The 21,666-nt window shown below is 42.9% G+C and overlaps 1 long non-coding RNA gene across 1 annotated transcript; it reads right to left on the bottom strand.

The window, feature by feature from the left end:
- Window positions 1-17,729: 17,729 nt before the first annotated feature.
- LOC137335004 (uncharacterized) lies at window positions 17,730-20,961 on the bottom strand. Its single transcript, XR_010966297.1, has 3 exons — window positions 20,896-20,961; window positions 18,862-19,015; window positions 17,730-18,721 (listed from the first exon to the last, which is right to left on the bottom strand). It is a non-coding gene; the product is annotated as an uncharacterized lncRNA (long non-coding RNA).
- Between the last annotated feature and the right edge of the window lie 705 nt (window positions 20,962-21,666).

The following is a 21,666-nucleotide window of genomic DNA, read 5'->3' as shown; positions in this document are numbered from 1 at the left end:
GACTATGCCCCTCTTGGCTGTGTCTCTCTCTTTGTTGTTTGCTTATTTTATTGATCAGTGAGAGTAGATCCTTTCTTTAAAAAAATAAAATATCAGAATTAGCAGACAATCACACACAGAGAGCTGGCTGAGAACATAACGATGAAATCATGATGCTTACTGATGGAGCTGATAAGGACAAGATTGCAAATATTCTGCTTGTGTGCACTGTGCAATCAGTTCATCGTGCTTACAGTCTCTCTCTCTCTCTCTCTCGCTCATGGGGAGTGGTTGGGTGGGCAGAGACAGAAGCAACTCTCCGAACATTTCATACAGTAGGGAAACCATTCCAACAGTAGCAGCAGCCACTGGAAGTCCTGTGTTTTACTTTGAAAGATTCAAGACAGTTTTTCTTTCAGTTCGCTCATTTCAGAATCGCTTGTATCACAGAGGATTCACTGTGAGAGGAGGGATTTTGTAGTGTTTAGTATTTGATATTTATTTGCCTGCTATCGATTTTACTTTTGTTTGGCAGTTAAGATTTCAACGTGAGTTAGAGATTCATTTTATGTGGATGGGCGTGTTATTCATCAGGGAAATGGATTCAGTATTATTGTTGTATGTAAAGGACAGTGATTTTTTTTGGTGAGGACCTACATCATGAAAGTCACATCTGGGAGCTCAGTAAAGATCACATCAAACTGGTTATGTTAACACTAGTTATTAAAAAATATTTTTAAATTTATTGTCCACAAAATATTAGTAATGGTAGATGGCTATCAGTGAATTACAGACAGAAATCTAATCTCAGATTTCAGCTGACAAACACAACTCTCCATTCTCACAGTTTGACATCATCTGACCTCTTAGATTATACTGCCTTGTAATTCACTGCCAGCCATTTGGTATCCCCCATGTATCAAATCAGATACAAATCAATCATTTAAGAAACAATATTGAGAGAGGTTACACAGTACAATGGATAGCAATGGCGTGCTGAAGATAACAAACTAGAAATTCCTGGCAAGCTGTTGTGGTGCTGGAACTGCAGTGGGTGAGACCTCAGCTAACCAATCTGCCCCAGTGGTGAGGGGGCCATTAGCATAATGGTGCCCACGCCACTTATGGCGCTTGGCGGGAATCTGTGCCACAGAGCAGGGGGGTTCTCCTCAGTCCTGACCAATATTTATCCCTAAACCAACATCACTAAAACAGATTTTCTGGTCATTATCACATTGCTATTAGTGGAACCTTGCTGTATGCAAATTGGCTACCGTGTTTCCTACATTACAACAGTGACTACACTTCAAGACGTACCGCATTTGACTATAACGCTTTGGGATGTTTTGAGGTTGTGAAAGGTGAAATATAAATGCAAGTTCTTTCTTATAATACAATCATTTATTAAATTATTTAACAACAACTTGCTTTTATACAATGCCTTTAATGTAAAGAAATATCCCAAGATGCTTCACCAATAAAATTAAGGAAAATGGTTGGATTTAAGCGTTATCCTGCAATAAGCCTTGCAAGTCAATAATTGAATGCATTTCAGTGAACTATTACAGATATATGAATAGACAATGGTATTCACAGTGTGGGAGTCTGGGAGCCATGTGAGAACCACCCCAGTCCCCACCTGTGGTTTTCATTAAACCTCCTTCTCCAGGTGCTCCTGAGCCTCTGTTCACATCTTGCCCAACTGTGGAAAGCTGGCATTCAGTGCTGTCCTCTCTTTTTTTCGATTGAGAGGGCCCCATTAAAACAGAATTATTTAACAGAACTATCGGTCATATAGACCCTAAATATCCACGGGCCACGATCCTAACAGTTACGCAGGAATTGCACCCGTCTGTGCCTTCCAGTACTGACCGCTTTGGAGTTTGCGGGCTCAGTGGGCTGGGTGGTGGGGGGGACCTAATTTGCAAGGGGCCAACAGGTGTGCATGACACTATGGGTGCATCTCTGATATCCACCTGCCCCATGCAGCCACAAGATCCGGCACCTGGCTCCCTTTCGGGGGGGGGGGGAGTGGGAGTGGGGGTAGGTGGAAATGTTGCTTCAGTTCTCCTCAGATTCCCGTGGAGCCCCCAGCACTCTGTGTAAAGGGGCCGATCATGGTTTACTTTTTGTAAAAATAAATTCCAATCTTTGGGGTCCAGACAAATTCCCTGAATTGGACCCCGAACCCCCCCCCGCCCCGACCTCAGTGGGACTTAGTTCCACCCATCTGGAGGCCTGTGCACCTCATCTCATTCAGCGTATAAGCTGTAGTTTTATCTTTTATCTGAACAGTAGGCCTCGGCAGCAATGGCAATCGGTCTTTCAAAAGACGTAGGTCCCAGTGGCAGGATTCTTCTGTTAGCTTGAAAATGGGCCCAGATACACCCCCAAACCAGTGATGGGACACAAGGGGAGCGGGCAGACAAGCACCTGCCACCCCTGTCCCCCGATTGGAATTTCTTCTACAGTAGCCGATGGGGAAACCTGGAAGATTTGGGTTCTACCTTGTTTTCCAACCACTCCCTGTTGCTGGAAATGTGTAGTTATTGGGCTGAGAACACCACACAATTTGCACTCTCATATACGAATGCATTTAGAGAGTACCATCCCCCAAACTCATAGAGGTAGAACTACAGTCATTCAACAATTTGACACAGGTTCCATTTCATGTGGTCACCCTTCTCCTTTTGCTTTCAATGCTTCGAGCTTTGCACTGCTGCCACAATCTCTCAAAGAATTTAAATACCCCAAAATGTGAAATGTACCACACATGGGGATGGAGTTTTGAAAATCCAGAACACAAATATAATGTAAAAATAATTTTAAAAACGGAGTCTCTTGTACTTCACGAAAACCTTTTCTGAGAGAATTATGGGCGACCAGTAACACACACAGTGAATGAAACTTCACAGCTCTTTTAATTTTACGTTGGAGAAGTGCCATGGAACAAAGCAGAAAATGTTAACATCATGAGTTGGTTACAATTTGTTTAGATTACATTCCTTTCAGTGTGTGAAAGGCTGAACCTCACTCAGTACGTTGCTTATTTCAGATTCTTACGGAGTGGAATTTTTAAGGCTACGGTGCATTGAAGAGGAATTTAACCTGTTAAAATAAAAAAAGGAAGACTAGATTTGATTAACACTCACAAACAAGGGCCTTGTCAAACACTTTGAACAGGTGTTCCTGATTTGTGAACAAATCCATCCATCTGCTAGTTTAAAAATCATATCTTCATTCTGGGTGAGATGACATCCTTGTGAATAGCTTTTTATTTCTTGCTGTGATACACATATAAACATTTCTGTAGAATTTTGTCTCCAAAATGAAAGTTTTCTTTTCAATGAGCTACAAAGTTGTTTACCGTAAGAATGTAAATTGGTGGCAGTGATGTCATCCTTCCCATAATGCACTATAGAAGGAGCAGTAGTGCCCTATTCTGGTGGTGAAAGTAAAGACTTGCTAAGAACATAATGTCCCCGCCCACATCAACAGATGGTTCAGAACACTTGATAATGGATTTTGCGTGTGAGTGAACTATTAATATTTACAATTTTAAAACCAAGTAGGTGTTGTGCATTCCTTTAAGGAAACTGCATGACTTTTAGGAAAGCTGAATTTGAACAAGGAGGCAGGTGGTTGCAAGAGGCTCACATCATATTGTAGGCCAAAACAAGAAAAGTTTTTGTTTTATTTCTTTGTGGTCAGCAAGGTGAAAAATCTGAGTGCTGAGGAATCTGGATCTTTTCCTGTTAAGAGCTTCAGACACTTCTCAATTAGTTATAGTATTGATTAGATGCAAAATAGAGGCTTCATTTAATATAAAATTGTAAAATACATTACTTTATTCAGGGAATAGATGTGATAGGATACCAGACATGGGTATTGCCTATTTACCTTTGCAGCCCCTCCAGTTCAGGCAATTTATTTAGTGGCATTAGCAACATACTTGTTGAAAAATAAGATGTGCCTCTTATTTTTTTCTATATAGATGGTTACACTTTTTAAAGTTTAATTCAATACCACTAGGTGTCTGAATTGAATCAGAAAAGATGTTGGTCTTAACTTTGGGAGTCACATTCATTTCAGATCAAATTGAATGCTATTGGGGAAAGATTCGATAGGGCCTATTATTGACGCAGATAGCGTGATCCCCTATTAACCCGCACCCAACAGCCTCAGTACTCACCGTCAATCTGTGTTGAAATCCAGGCCTTGCCTGTCGATTCAATACAATTCGCACTTTCCACCAGCAGGGGGAGCCCCAATCTCTTAAAGGGAGGCTGTCTCTTCAGATCTGTTAAAGGTAGGCGGTACCTGTCGTTTGCTAAAAATAACAGTCTGCTGTCTGTACGGAGCCTGAATGGAGATCAGACATCGCACGTGTAAAACACAGATGTAGGTCCTGTCCCTATGTTTACATGCTGATGAGTTATGTTAAAACACTGAATAAAGGTTGCGCACTTCTAAATCCCACATCCTCCAATCTGCATGCCGGACCTCACTAATCTGAGTTGGTACCAGGCCTGCGAGAGTGCTTGCACCAAGGTTCTCTGCTGATGCACTACAGGCCTTGGTGCAAGAGGTGGACAGAAGGAGGGACATCATATATCTGCGGGGGCGGTGGGGCAAGAGGCCCTCCAGACATATGGCCAAAAGGCAGTGGGAGGCAGCGGGGGACGAAGTCGATACTACTAGCCCCACGAACAAGTGGTCAAGGTGAGTGAGGTAAACTGTCAAGTGGCGTTTCCTACCAACTGCACCACTAGCCGCATCCATTGTTCCACGCACTACACCCCCCATCACCCATATACCAACAAACTCTTTCTATCCGTACTCAATTCTTCCAATCAGATGCTTTGTCTCACCCTTACACATTACCACTATTGCAAGCCGCCCACCCACAACTCACAGGTCGCACACACTGGCAGCTATTCAACCATGACAGGCACATCACCCAGACACACGTCCCGCTTTCTTGCAGGAGAAGGTGCGCATAACAGGAGGCAGCAAGTGGCAGTGGCATTTAGCCTCTCAAGCCTGTTCCGCCATTCAATGAGATCACGCTGGACCTGTGACCTAGCTCCATATTCCCGCCTTAGCCCCATATCCCTTAATTCCCTTGTTTCACAGAAATCTATCAATCTCAGATTAAGAATTCACAAGTGAGCTAGCATCAACTGCCATTTGCAGAAGAGCGTTCCAAACTTCTCCCACCCTTTGCGTGTAGAAACATTTCCTAACTTCACTCCTGCACGTCCTGACTCTAAATGTTAGACTATGTCCCCGCGTCCTAGTATTCAAATCTAGGAGACCTCCAAAAACAGTTACAAATGTATCGGCAGCCAGAAGCAATAATCCAGCCACTGACCTGTAAATCCTGCATTGTCCCTTTAAATAGGGCTGGTGGGGGTCCTCCAGGCACTCTAAGACACGTTCAGATGGTTGGGGTTAAGACTGTGCGTTGAGTTGAGCGTTAAGTGCCAAAACGGTGTCTATCACTTGACATCAGCGTTGCACACTAATTGTATCCATTTTCTCCCTATTTTACACGCTCCCGGCATTTGGTATTTGCACGTGTGCTAACTCCTGGAAACGTGGGTGCGCAGATAAGACGGCATCTTGGATGTTCGAGAGGCCACGTAGAGCTGTAACAACAGGCGCTACACGGCCCAATTTAGCACCCAATGTGTTTGCAGTTGTCTTTACAAATAGGCTAGCAGTAGATCTGGGTGGTTAGAGGATGGGGAAATGTACACATCAGATAAAGTGATTCATATGTGTCTGGGATGGTTTGATGTATGTGGTTTGATATATGTCTCAATGTCTAGAACTATAATATTGATTAGAATCATAGAATCGTTACAGCACAAGAGGAAGCCATTCGGCCCATTGAGCCTGTGCCGGCTCTTTGTAAGAGCAATCCAGTTAGTCCCATTACCCCGCTCTTTCCCCATAGCCCTTCAAATTTTTTCCCTTCAAATATTTATCCAGTTCCTTTTTGAAAGCCACGATTGAATCTACTTCCACCATCCTTTCAGACAACGCATTCCAGATCATAACGACTCGCTGTGTAAAAAGGTTTTTCTTCAAGTTGCCTTTGGTTCTTTCGCCAATCACCTTAAACCTGTGTCCTCTGGTTCTCAATCCTTCCACCAATGGGAACAGTTTCTCTTTATTTACTTTATTTAAACCAATCATGATTTTGAACACTTCTATTAAATCTCCTCTCCACCTTCTCTGCTCTAAGAAGAACAACCCCAGCTTCTCCAATCTATCCACGTAACTGAAGTCCCTCATCCCTACAACCATTCTAGTAAATCTTTTCTGCACCTTTTCTATGGCCTCCACATCCTTCCTGAAGTGCGGTGCCAAGAATTGGACACAATACTCCAGTTGTGGCCGAACCAGTGTTTTATAAAGGTTCAACATAACTTCCTTGCTTTTGATTTCTATGCCTCTATTTATAAAGCCCAGGATCCCGTATGCTTTTCATAGAATCATAGAAAAGTTGCAGCATGAAAGGAGCCATTCGACCCATTGAGTTCATACCGGCGCTATGCAAGACCAACGCAGCTAGTCCCACTCCCTCACCCTTTCCCTGTAGCCCTGCAAATTTTTTCCTTTCAAGTACTTATCCAGTTCCCTTTTGAAGGCCATGATTGAATCTGCCTCCACCACTCCCTCGGGCAGTGCATTCCAGATCCTAACCACTCACTGTGTAAAAAAGTTTTTCCTCATGTCATTTTTGGTTCTTTTGCCAATCACCTTAAATCTATGTCCTCTGGATCTTGACCTTTCTGCCAATGGGAACAGTTTCTCTCTATCTATTCTGTCTAGACCCTTCATGATTTTGAATACCTCTATCAAATCTCCTCTCAATCTTCTTTGTTTCAAGGAGAACAATCCCAGTTTCTCCAGTCTATCCACATAACTAAAATCCCTCATCCCTGGAACCATTCTAGTAAATTTCTTCTGCACCGTCTCTAAGGCCTTCACACCTTTCCTAAAGTGCGGTGCCCAGAACTGGACACACTGCTCCAGCTGTGGTTGAACCAATATTTTATAAAGGTTCATCATGACTTTCTAACCACTTTCTCAATCTGTCCTACCACCTTCAAAGATTTATGCACATATAGCCCCAGGTCTCTCTGTTCCTGCACTCCCTTTAGAATTGTACCATTTAGTTTATATTGCCTTTCCTCATTCTTCCTGCCAAAATGCATCACTTCACACTTCTCTGCATTAAATTTCATCTGTCATGTGTCTGCCCATTCCACCAGTCTGTCTATGTCCTCCTGATGTCTATCAGTATCCTCTTCACTGTTTACTACATTCCCAAGTTTTGTGTCATCTGCAAATTTTGAAATTGTGCCCTGTACACCTAAGTTCAAGTCATTAATATATATCAAAAAAGCAGTGCTCCTAGTACCAATCCCAGGGGAACACCACTGTATACCTTCCTCCAGTCCGAAAAGCAACCGTTCACATTACATTGTTTCCTGTCACTTAGCCAATTTCATATCCATGCTGCCACTGCCCCTTTTTTATTCCATGGGCTTCAATTTTCCTTATTATGTGGCACATTATCAAACACCTTTTGAAAGTCCATATACACAGCATCAACTGTATTGCCTTCATCAACCCTCTCTGTTACCTAAACCAAAAAATTCAATCAAGTCAGCTAAACACGATTTGCCTTTAACAAATCCGTGCTGACTTTCCTTTATTAATCCACACTTGTCCAAGTGGCTATTAATTTTGTCCTGGATTATCGTTTCTAAAAGCTACCCCACCACTGATGTTAAACCGACTGGCCTGTTGTTGCCGGGTTTATCCTTATATCCTTTTTTGAACAAGGGTGTAACATTTGCAATTCTCCAGTCCTCCGGCACCACCCCCGTATCTAAGGATGTTTGGAAGATTATGGCCAGCACCTTAGCAATTTCCACCCTTACTTCCCTCAGAAACCTAGGATGCATCCCATCCGGACCGGGTGACTTATCTACTTTAAGTACAGCCAGCCTTTCTAGTACCTCCTCTTCATCAATTTTCATCCCATCCAGTATCTCAACTACCACCCCTTTTACTGTGACTTTGACAGCATCTTCTTCCTTGGTAAAGACAGATGCAAAGTACTCATTTAGCACCTCAGCCATGCCCTTTGCCTCCATGCGCAGGTCGTTTTGGTCCCTAATCGGCCCCACCCCTCCTCTTACTACCCGTTTACTATTTACTATTTATATGCCTATAGAAGACTTTTGGATTCCCTTTTATGTTAGCCACCTGTCTATTCTCATACTCTTTCTTTGCCCCTCTTATTTCCTTTTTCACTTCTCCTCTGTACTTTCTATATTCAGCCTGGTTCTCACATATTATCAATCTGAGATCTTTCATACGCCCCTTTTTCTGCTTCATCTTACTCTCCATCACTTTCGTCATCCAGGGAGCTCTGGCTTTAGTTGCCCTACTTTTCCCCATCGTGGGAATGTACCTAGGCTGTACATGAACCATCTCCTCTTTAAATGTTGCCCATTGTTCGATTACAGTTTTGCCTGCCAATCTTTGATTCCAATTTACCTGGGCCAGATCCACTCTGAACCCACTGAAATTGGCCCTCCTCCAATTAAGTATTTTTACTCTAGATTGCTCCTTGTCCTTTTCCATAACTAATCTAAACCTTATGATACTATGATCACTGTTCCCTAAATGATCCCCCACTGACACTTGCTCCACTTGACCCACCTCATTCCCCAGAACCAGATCCAGCAATGCCTCCTTCCTTGTTGGGCCGGAAACGTACTGATCAAGAAAGTTCTCCTGAACACACTTCAGAAATCTCCCTCTCTTTGCCCTTTACACTATTTCTATCCCAGTCTATATTAGTATAATTAAAGTCCACCATTATCATTACTCTATGGTTCTTGCACCTCTCTAATTTTCCTGCAAATTTGCTCCTCAATATCCCTCCCACTAGTTGGTGGCCCATAGAATACACCTAGTGTATGTACACCATGCCTCCTGCTATTAGAAAATCATATAACTGTTCTGCAGATGGAGCTGCTCGTATTTGTTTAGCACCTTAAATGGCACAGAAACTGTATAAAGAGTATGTATTCTTTACATATATAGTATTCATTTCCTTATCGCTTGTCATCTGTCTCATACATACTGCTCTGTACTAGAGCCGTACTCCATGTACACTGGAAATTATTAAGCTTACACGTGTACATTCAGTCCCTGCTTGATAGTTTAGGCTGTCCCGGTGTTTTTCTGGGTTGGAAATGTTCAAACTGTCCTTTCAATCACCTATTTCCACTTATCAGCTGCTTTAAATGCCTATTTAAGTACATTTTCACCTAAAATGTAGGATTCATTTAAAGAAGCTCCTTATTCTGCTGCTAGCCACTTTTTTTACCTTTCTAAACTCGCAGGAGTTGAAGGACAACACAGCAGGGAGAGAGGTAGCACAGGCTGTGACGCATCTGAAATGAGCTGAGGGGGCGAAAAAAACCAAAAGATAAAATGGCAATAGCTCTCAAGATTGATAAAGTGAGACAGAGGGACAATCAACCAGAATGTGCATAGTGAAATCTCTGTTCTGAAAAATTCCTCAACATAATTCTGCTTAAGGTAGGTAATAAAAAAGAAATAGTAATGCAATAGTTATTAATAAATTGACAGGATATATTTTATTTTCACCAGATGATATTTGCAAGGGCTATCTGTAGATTCCCTTCAGATGTGTTCTTTAATGGTGAAAGTGAAAAGAAATACCGAAACCTGAGTGTACAGAAAGTGTCTCTTTATGATCATTGGCCACTGCAACTTTGAATGAGAGAAAAGTAGATTGTGTTGTTATTATTCTTCAACAAATAAATTTTACTGGTGAACTTTTACTCAAAGGCGATGGTGAAGGCTGAGTGCTTGAAAGGAAGTGATACATTATTTCCTCAGCTCCTGTCGGCTGTCACTGGCAGTAGGCCAGAAGCTTGACACTTGGCAGCTCAGCCATTCATGGAGATATTTGTCAGGCTCAATTAAGAAAGACGTTGATTCATTTTTGATTAGCACACGAGGGTCCCTGTAGATTCTTCCACTTCATGTTTCCCTGTTCCCGTATATAGTACATATTAGTTAATGGACACCTTATTAATAAGCATGTTCGTTTGCTGAGACACTGATTTCTTGTATCTGAAAAGTGGCATCGGGGTTGTAATCGGTACGGTACTTGATTCATTATTGAATCAAAATAAAAGACTTTTAAGAGTAATTGGAAATCAAATTCTGACTTTCAGTTAATCAAATCCAGGCTTTCTTTGTAATGACTGGTGGTTAGTTTTCCAATAAGCAAATGAAGTATAACCAACATGATTGTTTAGATTTTGAATAATTTGCTATTTTTGTGAAGTTCCCAGTTCTATGAAGTCCCAAAAAACCTACAAACCCTACTGACTACCTGTTCACCTAAAGTTGGTGGTTGATAGGAGCTGGCAGTTAATTTCTAGCTATATTGCTTGTGAAATCTCATTTCCTCTATTGTATTTCTCACCCTTTTGGTGTAGATTTCAGAAACAATATAGCTAGAGATGCCACTTCACCTAGGTTGATGAGTCTGTGCAAAATATTCTGAACTCTGCTAACTCCATCAATTGTCCTTCTTGACAACTGCATTTCTCTGATACCTATAAGATCAACGTGTTCACAAGCTCCCTATGTCTCTAATTCTATTATTTTATTCCTAATAATCCATGCATTGGTATAATGGCATTTAAGCTCTCACCACCTTATTCATATTTGAACTTTTACATTTACCCTGATCAACATTATTTCCTACTGTCAACAATAGTATAATTTCCATGCAAGAAAATTCTTGAAGAAAACTATATTGCTGGGGTGAATCAGACTACACGGTAACAAATACATCATAGGATCCTTTTTAAAGGTTCTCTCAACAGTGCTTCTCTACAATACTTTAATTAAACTCCAACTATTTAGCTGCATGTCCAGTCTCGTTTTCAAAGTAAGAAAGTAAGTTTAGGTGGTCAACAGACCCTCTTGTTACAGCTTCCTTTCATTTGAGTTAGAATCCTCCCTAAACACTCTGTGATGACTGTGCCAATGCATATCCTGATGGGCATGAGAGCACAGCACAAATCTAATCATAATTTTGCATCAATTGGTACTAAATTGACAAGTATGGGGAGTGAGGAAAATGATATGAAAAAGTCACACGAATGCAATGAAAGATAAAGGCACATTGTTAGGGCAGAATAGAAGCAGCTTTATTCTTTGTTTAACCCAGGTTGTGCTTGGGCTGTGAGCACTTGATGGTGACACAAGTGGAAAAGTGTTTTGTTCCCCAACATGCCTCACTGTGATGATCACAATAAAAAACATTTTTATGATCCTCCAATGCACTGCAACATCTAGGCATTATTACTGTAGACTAACGGGGATCATTCCTTTAATAAAGAGGGTAATGTATGAAATAATTGGATATTTTAAAACCATTGGTAGTCCCATTCCCCTGACTTGTAGTGGGGGGGGGAAGAAAAACAACAAAAAATCCCAATTAACTGAGTTTGGATGGAGTCCTATTGTTTTCCAGCTGGCCCTGGATCTCAAACCCTTGTACGAAGGCGGGGTTTATATGTGCCACTCATGACATTGTTTAGCCAATTAAGTAATGTGGCACACCTGGCATTGCTTTTCGTCACTTATCACGTTTACTAAGGTACAATTCCGCTTGTGGGCATTTACAGGAAAATAATTCAGGAAAGGAACTAAGGACAAGCAATCCTGGGAAAATTACTGATTATTGTCAGCACTCATGGCTCTTGGGTAAAATCTGGATTCAATTTGTAGGCACAATTCTCCTGTATATTTTACAATTAAATGACATGGGGCATGATCAGATGAAACAGCTTAAAATAATATTCTGGAGAATGAATGCTTTCATGACTGCTGCCAAAGCTGCTGTTAATTATATCTAGTTGACCTATATGGTGGCTGACCTATTTACGTGGGCTGTCAATTATTGAAAAGTGCCCTGCATTCTTGTTTTTTTTAAAAAGCAGCTTCTTGAAAGATGATGAGTGTGACAACAGGATTGTTCTTTGTCCTCACACAGAAAATGAAGGAAAAAAAATTAAACATTTTATCTTGCTCTCTATCCATTTTAGTTATTTTCTCCCTCTCTCTTTAGGTCACCCTAGGCAACAGGTGAAAGGATAAGAGGTGTAGGAAAAACGCCCTGTAAATTGCCTGAAATGTGTTCTCAAAATAGAGTTTCAGCTTATGTGGCCTAGCTATCCATCCATGCCTCTTTGACTTGAAATCTTCTAGAGCCCTTATGTGGCAGTTAGAAGTGATTGACACAAAAAGAGGTAAAACCTCCTGAGGTGTTCCCCAGATTGGTCACTTGAATCTAAAGGGGTTTCTCCATGAATTTAAAGTATGTAAGAGGGTACTTGGCACACCTCTCAGATTCTCTTTGTTTAGATAGAAGATGATTCTTTTTGTCCTCTCTAGTGTTCTTCTGTAGTAATCTTTACCTAGAAGATGTAGAAGGGTACCTCTACAAGTACAAAGCATTTTGAAGGCAGAGAGTGAGAGAGGTTATACTGGTCAGATTGTACTGTTATACATGAGATCAAGGAAGGTGTGGGTTAAGCCAGCTAGCTCGGATAGTCACTTCTGTGTAAGGTAGGTTCAGCCAGAACAGAGGATCTGAGTGGAACAGATACCCTCGCCACCAAAGAGATTCATCAATTCGACATTCCAGAAGCTGACACCACCATCCCAGAGGATGAAGAAGATTAAGTCAACCATGCTGCTCATAAGGACATGGCCGTATAAGCTCTGGAAACATTGTTAATCGCCAGCACACAGATTCTAATCTATTCAGTAGACTGGCTATCCAATTATGTTAACTTGTCAGCTGTCTAAAGAATTAATCCTAAGTTCATCTTGCTGATTTATATCAGTCTCAGACACTGCTCTCAACTATAATTTGATAATCGACAATTGAATTAATGCTGAATTATAGTGACACTATTGGACTACCTTTTCAACCACTGTTCATTTAAGTAACTCTTTCTACTTGTTATTCAAACTGCTAGGTTACCCTGTCTATAACCATTTAAGGAATCTTACAACACCAGGTTATAGTCCAACTGTTTTATTTGAAAATCACAAGCTTTCGGAGGCTTTCTCCTTCGTCAGGTGAGCGTGGGATTCGGATTCCATCGAAGGTTGCCGCATTTATAGTCAGAGAACAATACCTGGTGATTACAGATGATCTTTCCAACTGCCTGTTGTCACGGCAATCAAAGTGTTCAGACAGAGCGATGTTACCTACAGGACCACCGAATATACAAACGGCCAGAACAAAAGACAGACAGACAGAGAGAGAGAGACATCCGAAAGGAAGAGAAAGACAGAGAATGACCTGTTGTATTAAAAACAGATAACTTTTTTTCGCTGGTGGGGTTACGTGCAGCGTGACATGAACCCAAGATCCCGGTTGAGGCCGTCCTCATGGGTGCGGAACTTGGCTATCAATTTCTGCTCGACGATTTTGGCGTTGTCGTGTGTCTCGAAGGCCGCCTTGGAGTACGCTTACCCGAAGATCGGTGGCTGAATGTCCTTGACTGCTGAAGTGTTCCCCGACTGGGAGGGAACCCTTCTGTCTGGCGATTGTTGCGCGGTGTCCGTTCATCCGTTGTCGCAGTGTCTGCATGGTCTCACCAATGTACCATGCTCCGGGGCATCCTTTCCTGCAACGTATGAGGTAGACAACGTTGGCCGAGTCACAGGAGTATGAACCATGCACCTGGTGGGTGGTGTCCTCTCGTGTGATGGTGGTATCTGTGTCGATGATCTGGCATGTCTTGCAGAGGTTGCCGTGGCAGGGTTGTGTGGTGTCGTGGACGCTGTTCTCCTGAAAGCTGGGTAATTTGCTGTGAACGATGGTCTGTTTGAGGTTGGGTGGCTGTTTGAAGGCGAGTAGTGGCGGTGTGGGGATGGCCTTAGCGAGGTGTTCGTCGTCATCGATGACATGTTGAAGGCTGCAGAGAACATGATGTAGTTTCTCCGCTCCGGGGAAGTACTGGACGACGAAGGGTACTCTGTTGGTTGCGTCCCGTGTTAGTCTTCTGAGGAGGTCTATGCGATTTTTCGCTGTGGCCCGTCGGAACTGTCGATCGACGAGTCGAGCGTCATATCCCGTTCTTACGAGGGCGTCTTTCAGCGTCTGTAGGTGTCCATCGCGTTCCTCCTCGTCTGAGCAGATCCTGTGTATTCGCAGAGCCTGTCCATAGGGGATGGCCTCTTTGGCGTGGTTAGGGTGGGAGCTGGAAAAGTGGAGCATCGTGAGGTTGTCCGTGGGCTTGCGGTAGAGTGAGGTGCTGAGGTGCCCGTCTTTGATGGAGATTCGTGTGTCCAAGAAAGAAACCGATTCTGAGGAGTAGTCCATGGTGAGCTTGATGGTGGGATGGAACTTGTTGATGTTATCGTGTAGTCTCTTCAGTGATTCTTCGCCATGGGTCCATAGGAAGAAAATGTCGTCCATGAGGACGGCCTCAACCGGGATCTTGGGTTCATGTCACGCTACACGTAACCCCACCAGCGAAAAAAAGTTATCTGTTTTTAATACAACGGGTCATTCTCTGTCTTTCTCTTCCTTTCGGATGTTTCTCTCTCTCTCTCTCTCTCTCTCTGTCTCTCTCTGTCTGTCTGTCTTTTGTTCTGGCCGTTTGTATATTCGGTGGTCCTGTAGGTAACATCGCTCTGTCTGAACACTTTGATTGCCGTGACAACGGGCAGTTAGAAAGATTATCTGTAATCACTAGGTATTGTTCTCTGACTATAAATGCGGCAACCTTCGATGGAATCCGAATCCCACGCTCACCTGACGAAGGAGAAAGCCTCCGAAAGCTTGTGATTTTCAAATAAAACAGTTGGACTATAACCTGGTGTTGTAAGATTCCTTACATTTGTCAACCCAAGTCCATCACTGGCATCTCCACATCATATAACCATTTATATCTTAATTGTTTGTTTACTCAATGGTTAAGTATGATAATTATGATCTTGTCAATAAACAATTATTAGTGCATGATTTGCTGTTTGACTTTCTTTCTGGCAAAGTTTCAGAGAAGGTTAATTCATTCACTCAGCAGCTTGTGGGTATCCTAATTGAGGAGTGGTAAGGTAAATTTCTATTAAATCTGAACTGGGTGGTGTAAGAGAGTTTAGCCTAAATTTAGGCAACGTTCACTCCTAGACTTAAGCAGGGCGGTGAACCCCAGATGGTTCCCAAATGAGGGGGTTAAGGATTTGTCTGGTTCCTTGACATATATTTGTCAGGATATCGATCCCGGTGTTCTTACAGAGGGCAGGTGACCAGCTCTCAGCCGCAATGTATGACACTCCAGAAACACAACTCGAAGTTATACAAGAGCAGCCTGCATTGGCAAAATTCTGAGAAACCTCTGCTTGAAAACTAAAGATGACCTGAAACTTGAATGGATTGAATTGAGTTGATTACTGTAAAGAAATGGACAAAATGGTCTCCTGTGCATGTGATGAACCATTTCTGGGGTTGGTGTTCACTATTGGTGGCTCCAACCACAACAACAAAGGTCAGTCCATTTTTATCAGGTGGGGCAAGAGGAAAAAATTTGCTTGTCGTGATCCTGTCATTCCCTCGTGGGTAAATGTACAGGTCTGATACCTGCCAGTCTCCTAATAGTTAAACATGTGATCTCTGACTGGAAGATGGGCTATAATCTTTGTTTGCTGAATGACTTAAATGTTTGCACTTCACATCTCAAGAAATTCTCTAAATTTTACGCTCTCAAAAATTCGATCCCAAATACCAATTTATCTGAACGCTTACCCCTCAGAATTCCATAAATTGAATAAATGATTAACTATTTTATAATACAGATACAGTATGTCTCAATTTCACTTAACTGAAGCAGAATACTCATTAGAATTTTACTTATCTCATCAGCATAAAAAGTATGTTCAAAAGACCATTATTCATAATTAAGCTAAACAATTGGGGCAAAATAATAACGTACTTGAGACTTCTGTATAAGTGAAAGAAATTACTTGGCACCAGCACTTGCTATGCTAAGTTATTGATGGGTAACATCAATGACATTGTCAGTGTTCTGTATATTAACAATCCCATTTTCAACTGGGTTCATTGCAGCTTGGGTACAATTGGTCTTGCATTCAATACGTTTGTTTGCACACAACTGTTATAATGTCTAATGGTACGTATTTTGGTGTAATGGAGTGTTAGCAATAATCGTTTGATCCCATAGTGTTATACATGGCTATGGTTTGTTGTACATGGAGACGTCCAAATCTCAGCCAACTCATGAAAGGAGATACCAAGTGGAGATTTGGTAAAGAAGGGAAGAGTGAGGGAAGTATTGATCAGACTGCAAGTAAATCTGGTTTATGCATGTAAAAACCAGTGGACAGTTATAGAACAATACTGTTAGAGTTCTTGAGACAGGGGAATTTCCGCCATTTAGTCAGAGAATGATGTGTTGCTGTGGTTGGGACAACCGATAGTCAACACCAGAAATGGTTCTTCATGTGCACAGGGGGCCATTTTGTTCCTTTCCTCACAGAAATCAACTCTGTTCAGTCCATTCAAGTTTTAGGATCATCTCTAGTTTTCAAGCTAAGATTTCCCAGAATTCTGTCAACACAGGCTCTTGTATAACTCCAAGTGGCACTTACGAGTGGTGTACTTTGTGGCTGGGAGCTGGTCACCTGCCCCCTCAACCTGAGACCATGGGAGTAATTTTAATCCCCCAAGAATGGGTGAGTTGAGGGCAAGTGGGAGGTTAAAGTAGCAGCTTTTTGGAGCGGGACCGCATCCCGGCTCCAATGGGCCCACTTCTGGGTTTAACCCAGGCATTGGGATGCACACGCACAACAGAAACCCGGAAATCCCGTCCCCACTTAAAGCCGGCGAGCTGATATTCGAAGGGACAATAAAGGTAGTTGAAACACTTATGTACTTAATCTTTTGAGGATTCTGCCACAGAAACGAATTTAACTTCTCCTGAACGTGTCTCCCATGGCTTCTGAAACACGCCATTGAAACGGAGACGAGTTGTAGCCGAAGCTAATTTGGCCTTTAAACCAGTGATTGACACATCTCAATAAAAGGTGGGGTATTGCAGCTGGGCACTCAGTTCTCTCAGGCAAATGTTTGGCTGGGAGTTCTTTGTGTTTAGACTGAGATTTCTTTGTTGAAACTGAGAATTCTTGTGTTCAAGACAAATTTACCTACATTTTGGAGCCCCTCAAACTGACAAGATCGGGATGGGGAGGGGGGGGGCAATGGATCTATTCTACTGTACATCTGAGGTGGAGGAAAATGAAGATGGGGAACCCATTGCCAGAGCACATTGCTGCCCGTGATTCCCTCATCTCTCTCAGGTTCTCATAATGAGATGTGCAAATTGAAGAATTTGAAATACTCAGGCCGGCAACCCACCCCCCTCGCCTCATTTGTACAAAACAGTCCTTCAACCACGCATACACCCATTACACACACCCATTGGGTGGCATCATGCCTTGGCATTCATGATGAAGTACATGAAAGGGCGAATTCACAAAAGGGACTCACTAATGGCCAAGAGGTGGCAATGGTGGTGATAATTAAATTTAATGTGCCATAACACACAAAATATATAAATTAACAACATGACATTTCATCAAACACCCTTGTGCACACTCTTGGTGAATTACAATTGCTTAGCCTTTCCCTTTCTGCCACTTCTACGCGGTGCATCCCCTGTGGCTTCAGCAGACGTATTGGCAGTTTGCTCAGATCCCTGCCCTGATTGCTGAGATGCTCTCTGCCTACGCCCTCTGGGTTTTGGAGCCTGTGATGTCCCCACCAAAGATTGCTCCACCTGCACCTGTTGCAGATGCAGACTCTGCCATCGGGAGAGGAGGCAGCATTGCGGATACTGGTTGAGGAACGGACAACGGTTGAGATGTGGGAGCGCTTTGAGTGGAATCTCCACTTCCAAGTCCCCTTTCGTCATCATCCCTCTCCTGGGCCAGCGCAACATCACTCCCACCACTCTGCTGGCCAGCAGGTTGGTGAGCAGATGTGCTGCATTGTAAAGCCACGGCTAATATATCTGTCTGCCTGTTTAAGGCAGTAGACATGTTGGCATTCAGAGTCCGCATGGCCGTTGTCATGGCCTGCATGGACTCATTTCAGAGACGTGCTTGGAGTTCAATGGAGGCTACCGTTCTCTCCATCGTAGACATTCTCACACTTACCTCCGCCACCAATCCACTAGCAATGGAGTTGGACTCCTCCATCCTCTCCGCTAGTGTGCAAAGTGTGCGTGGCATGTTTTCCAGCTCTTCGCAAAGGTGTGGCTGTAACTCTATCATTCTCCTTCTCAACGATGGCCCCCGGGGTTCAGCATCTGTGTCCAGCTGAGCAGATTGGAGAGGAGTGCGCCCCCCAATATGGACTCTTCACAGCTGCCCCTGCCACCAGTGTCTGCTCGTGCACACTTGTGAGTGGTGAATCACCCAACTATCTGTCTAACAACACCCACCAAAGTGCAAGTATCAGTGCTGGTGCACGGCTGTATGTCCTGTGACGGTGCATCTCCGAAGGAATGTGCTCCTCTGAGGAATCGCTTTCTTCCATTTCTGCTGATTGCTCGTGAAGGCCCTGGAAGACAACAGAAAGCGATATTAATGATTCATCGCAAAAGTGACAATCTTTCCAGTGACCATTCTGAGGTCTGGCGCAGTTACATCATTGATAAAATCAATTCTTCATGTGTGTGAAGGATGTTGAAGTTCTGTCACCAGCCATCTGTGGGTTGCCATCTCTCCGTCTCCAATGGATAGGCATGTGACAGTCCGACTTATTTCCATGGCCGCCTCCTCCACCTTTGTCACCTCCGCTATGTGGTGGGCCACCTCCAGTTCTGCTCCTCTCCCTTGCGTTTTGCACTCTCTTCTACAAAGGGAGAAAGAACAGTCCTGTGAGTGACTGAAGGTGACATATTTACCCTTTGAATGCATTGCTTTGGGTGAGGCTGACCATGAAAGAGATGCATCAGAGGGTAACTATCAGACAGATACATCACATTGCATCAGGAGTGGGGTGAGTGGCAGTGGTGGGTGAATAAATGGGTAGTTAAGGAAGTGCATAGAAAGTGAAGGATGGTTGCTGCTGCTGACACTTAACTGGGTGTGAGGAGTTATATGATGGGGTAGGCGTGCCAACATAGAGTGAGAGGGGAGGTGTTGAACAACACAGGATGTGGGTGAATCAGCAACTGTACTCACTGGTTAGGTCATTAAAACGCTTCCTGTACTGAACCCAACACCTGGACACCGTGCTCCTGCTGCTCACCACTTCTGCCACCTCCAACCAAGTATTTTTGGTTAGAGCCAGGTTTCTTCCTGCCATCCACTGGAAACATTACCTCCCTCCTGGCTCTCACTGCAGCCAGCAGTACATCCAGGGAGGCATCATTAAATCTAGGGGCAGCCTTTGCTTTCCTGACCTCCATTTCTCCTTTCTCCTTCAAAATCCATTCTTGGACTGGCCCTTTAAATAGTGGGCTTTAAATAGCATCATTCAGGTACACAGTAGGCCTGCTGCTCAGCTTGGAGACGCGAAACCCGTAAGCAAAGGTAATTGACTGCAATCGAGATACGATCGCAGATTTAAACACGCTCACTTTGCCTCCGGGTTCCCCACCTGCAAATCCACCCAACCGCTGACTTCCCGCCGCCATGCTAAAATCATGCCCGTGTGTTGCCCAGGGAAACCTAAAGAGGGAGAAAACAACTAAAAATGGAAAAGAATGCAAGATAACAAAAGTTCTTTTTTCCTTCATCTTCTGTGAGGACAAAGAACATTACTGTTGTCACAGTTATCATCTTCTAAGAAGCTGCTTTTAAAAATAAAAAGCAATGCAGGGCACTTTTCAGGAATGCAAAGAAAGGGTGGAACAGAGGGTTTTATATCTTCCTCTCCCATTTAAATATGAGAACTAAAAATATAATGAACTGTCATCGCACAACAGTTTGGATTTCAATGCAGCTCGCAATCAGACCCAGGCCATGGGGAATCTGTGAGCCAGAGTCAATAGCCTAAGTGAAAACTGGGCTCAACTCCCAAGTTTTTCCTCAGACATGAATTTAGATATCTTGACAAACATTAGAAATGTGTCTCTTTTTTTAACGAGAAAGTTGAAGCAAGCCAGAAGGCTATCATTCGGCCATAATTCCCTTCTACAAATCCTCCAAACCTATTAAATGACAATTTATTCATGACTTATACCACACAGCTTATGGAGCTCACTCAACAACACAGAAAATTGTAAAGCCAGATCTGATTCCCTAATGCCTCCTTTTACATTATCAATCCACTATTGTCAATTTATCTTTGTTATTCCACTTCATGTCAGCTCACCATTGGCCTCATTTGTTGCACATGTCTCAATGGCCATATATTTTTCTATAATCAAGCATGCATGGTAACCTCCTGAGTGTCAGGTTTCAGTGGATTACCTCGAATGTTGGCAGTGTGGTTGCTAAGAGCTCTAGGAGATGTAGACCATTTTCAAATACACAATCAGTTCAACTGGAATTTTCAGATTCTTCTGCTTTTTCAAATGGATCCCTGTTTTGGAATTCTATCTATATCCTTAGTCTCTCAAAATTCTTCAACATTTTCATTTGAACAATCCCCCGCTCTTTAGTCTGGAGACACCATAGCCGCATTGATGCAGCATCTAAATAAAGCATATTGAGTGGGATCAAAAGACTCGTACGTTATAGAAAAAAACAAGGAAAGACAAAGCATCAGATCACATAGTGGCTTACCTCCACAGAGTTGTTCTAATACTAGACATCATCCAGGGAATGTACACAAAGTAATGGAAAGTCCTTTGCAATTCAGTGCAAATTCTCCAGACCATTTTTGTGCTTTCAGCAACTACAAGAGTCAATTTTCAGACACATTTATGTCTTTTTTTTGTCACCCGTTACATTCCACTACAATGCTCCTAATAATCTATATAAGTATTGTATACGGCAGCACTTGTAAGAATATTAGTTACTTCCTGTAACACTTGCCCTGTCAAACTTTCTCCATCACACTTTGTTGACAACACCTCACTGTTATAAAACAGTGTAGCCTCTAACTCAGTAACCAATACCACAGGAAATCTGCTGGTAATATAGTAAAAGTTTTCAGTGTTCCTGTTGCTTACTTACAATGTAATGGTTCTGTCATACTACTTCCATCACACCTGGGTGTTTGTTTAAAATTGCACACTAAACCAGTATATCAATCCTCCTGAAGATAGGTGGTGCTATGCTCCACAGTGCCACCCACTTTACTTTCCCTCTTCATGGCCCTGGCCCTCCCCTCATTGATGATCTAGCATTTCCTATCAGCCTATGATCCTGGTCAGATGCTTCCTCCCACCTGAAATGGGAGAACAAGAAAAGAAACAAACAAAAGTAGAAGGTGCCACCCTGAGTGCCTTGGCCTTGCCTTCCCGCTACCCCCCCAGCCACTGCTGACCCTCTGTGCCCTGCCCTCAGGGAGACTCTATTGCTGGGTTCCCAGCTGTGATTCAACAACCAACT

The sequence above is a fragment of the Heptranchias perlo genome, chromosome 18 (genome assembly GCF_035084215.1).
Source record: "Heptranchias perlo isolate sHepPer1 chromosome 18, sHepPer1.hap1, whole genome shotgun sequence".
NCBI classification, from domain to species: domain Eukaryota; kingdom Metazoa; phylum Chordata; class Chondrichthyes; order Hexanchiformes; family Hexanchidae; genus Heptranchias; species Heptranchias perlo.
Note: the sequence above shows the minus strand (reverse complement) of the source record. Positions and strands in the feature narration are given on the sequence as shown.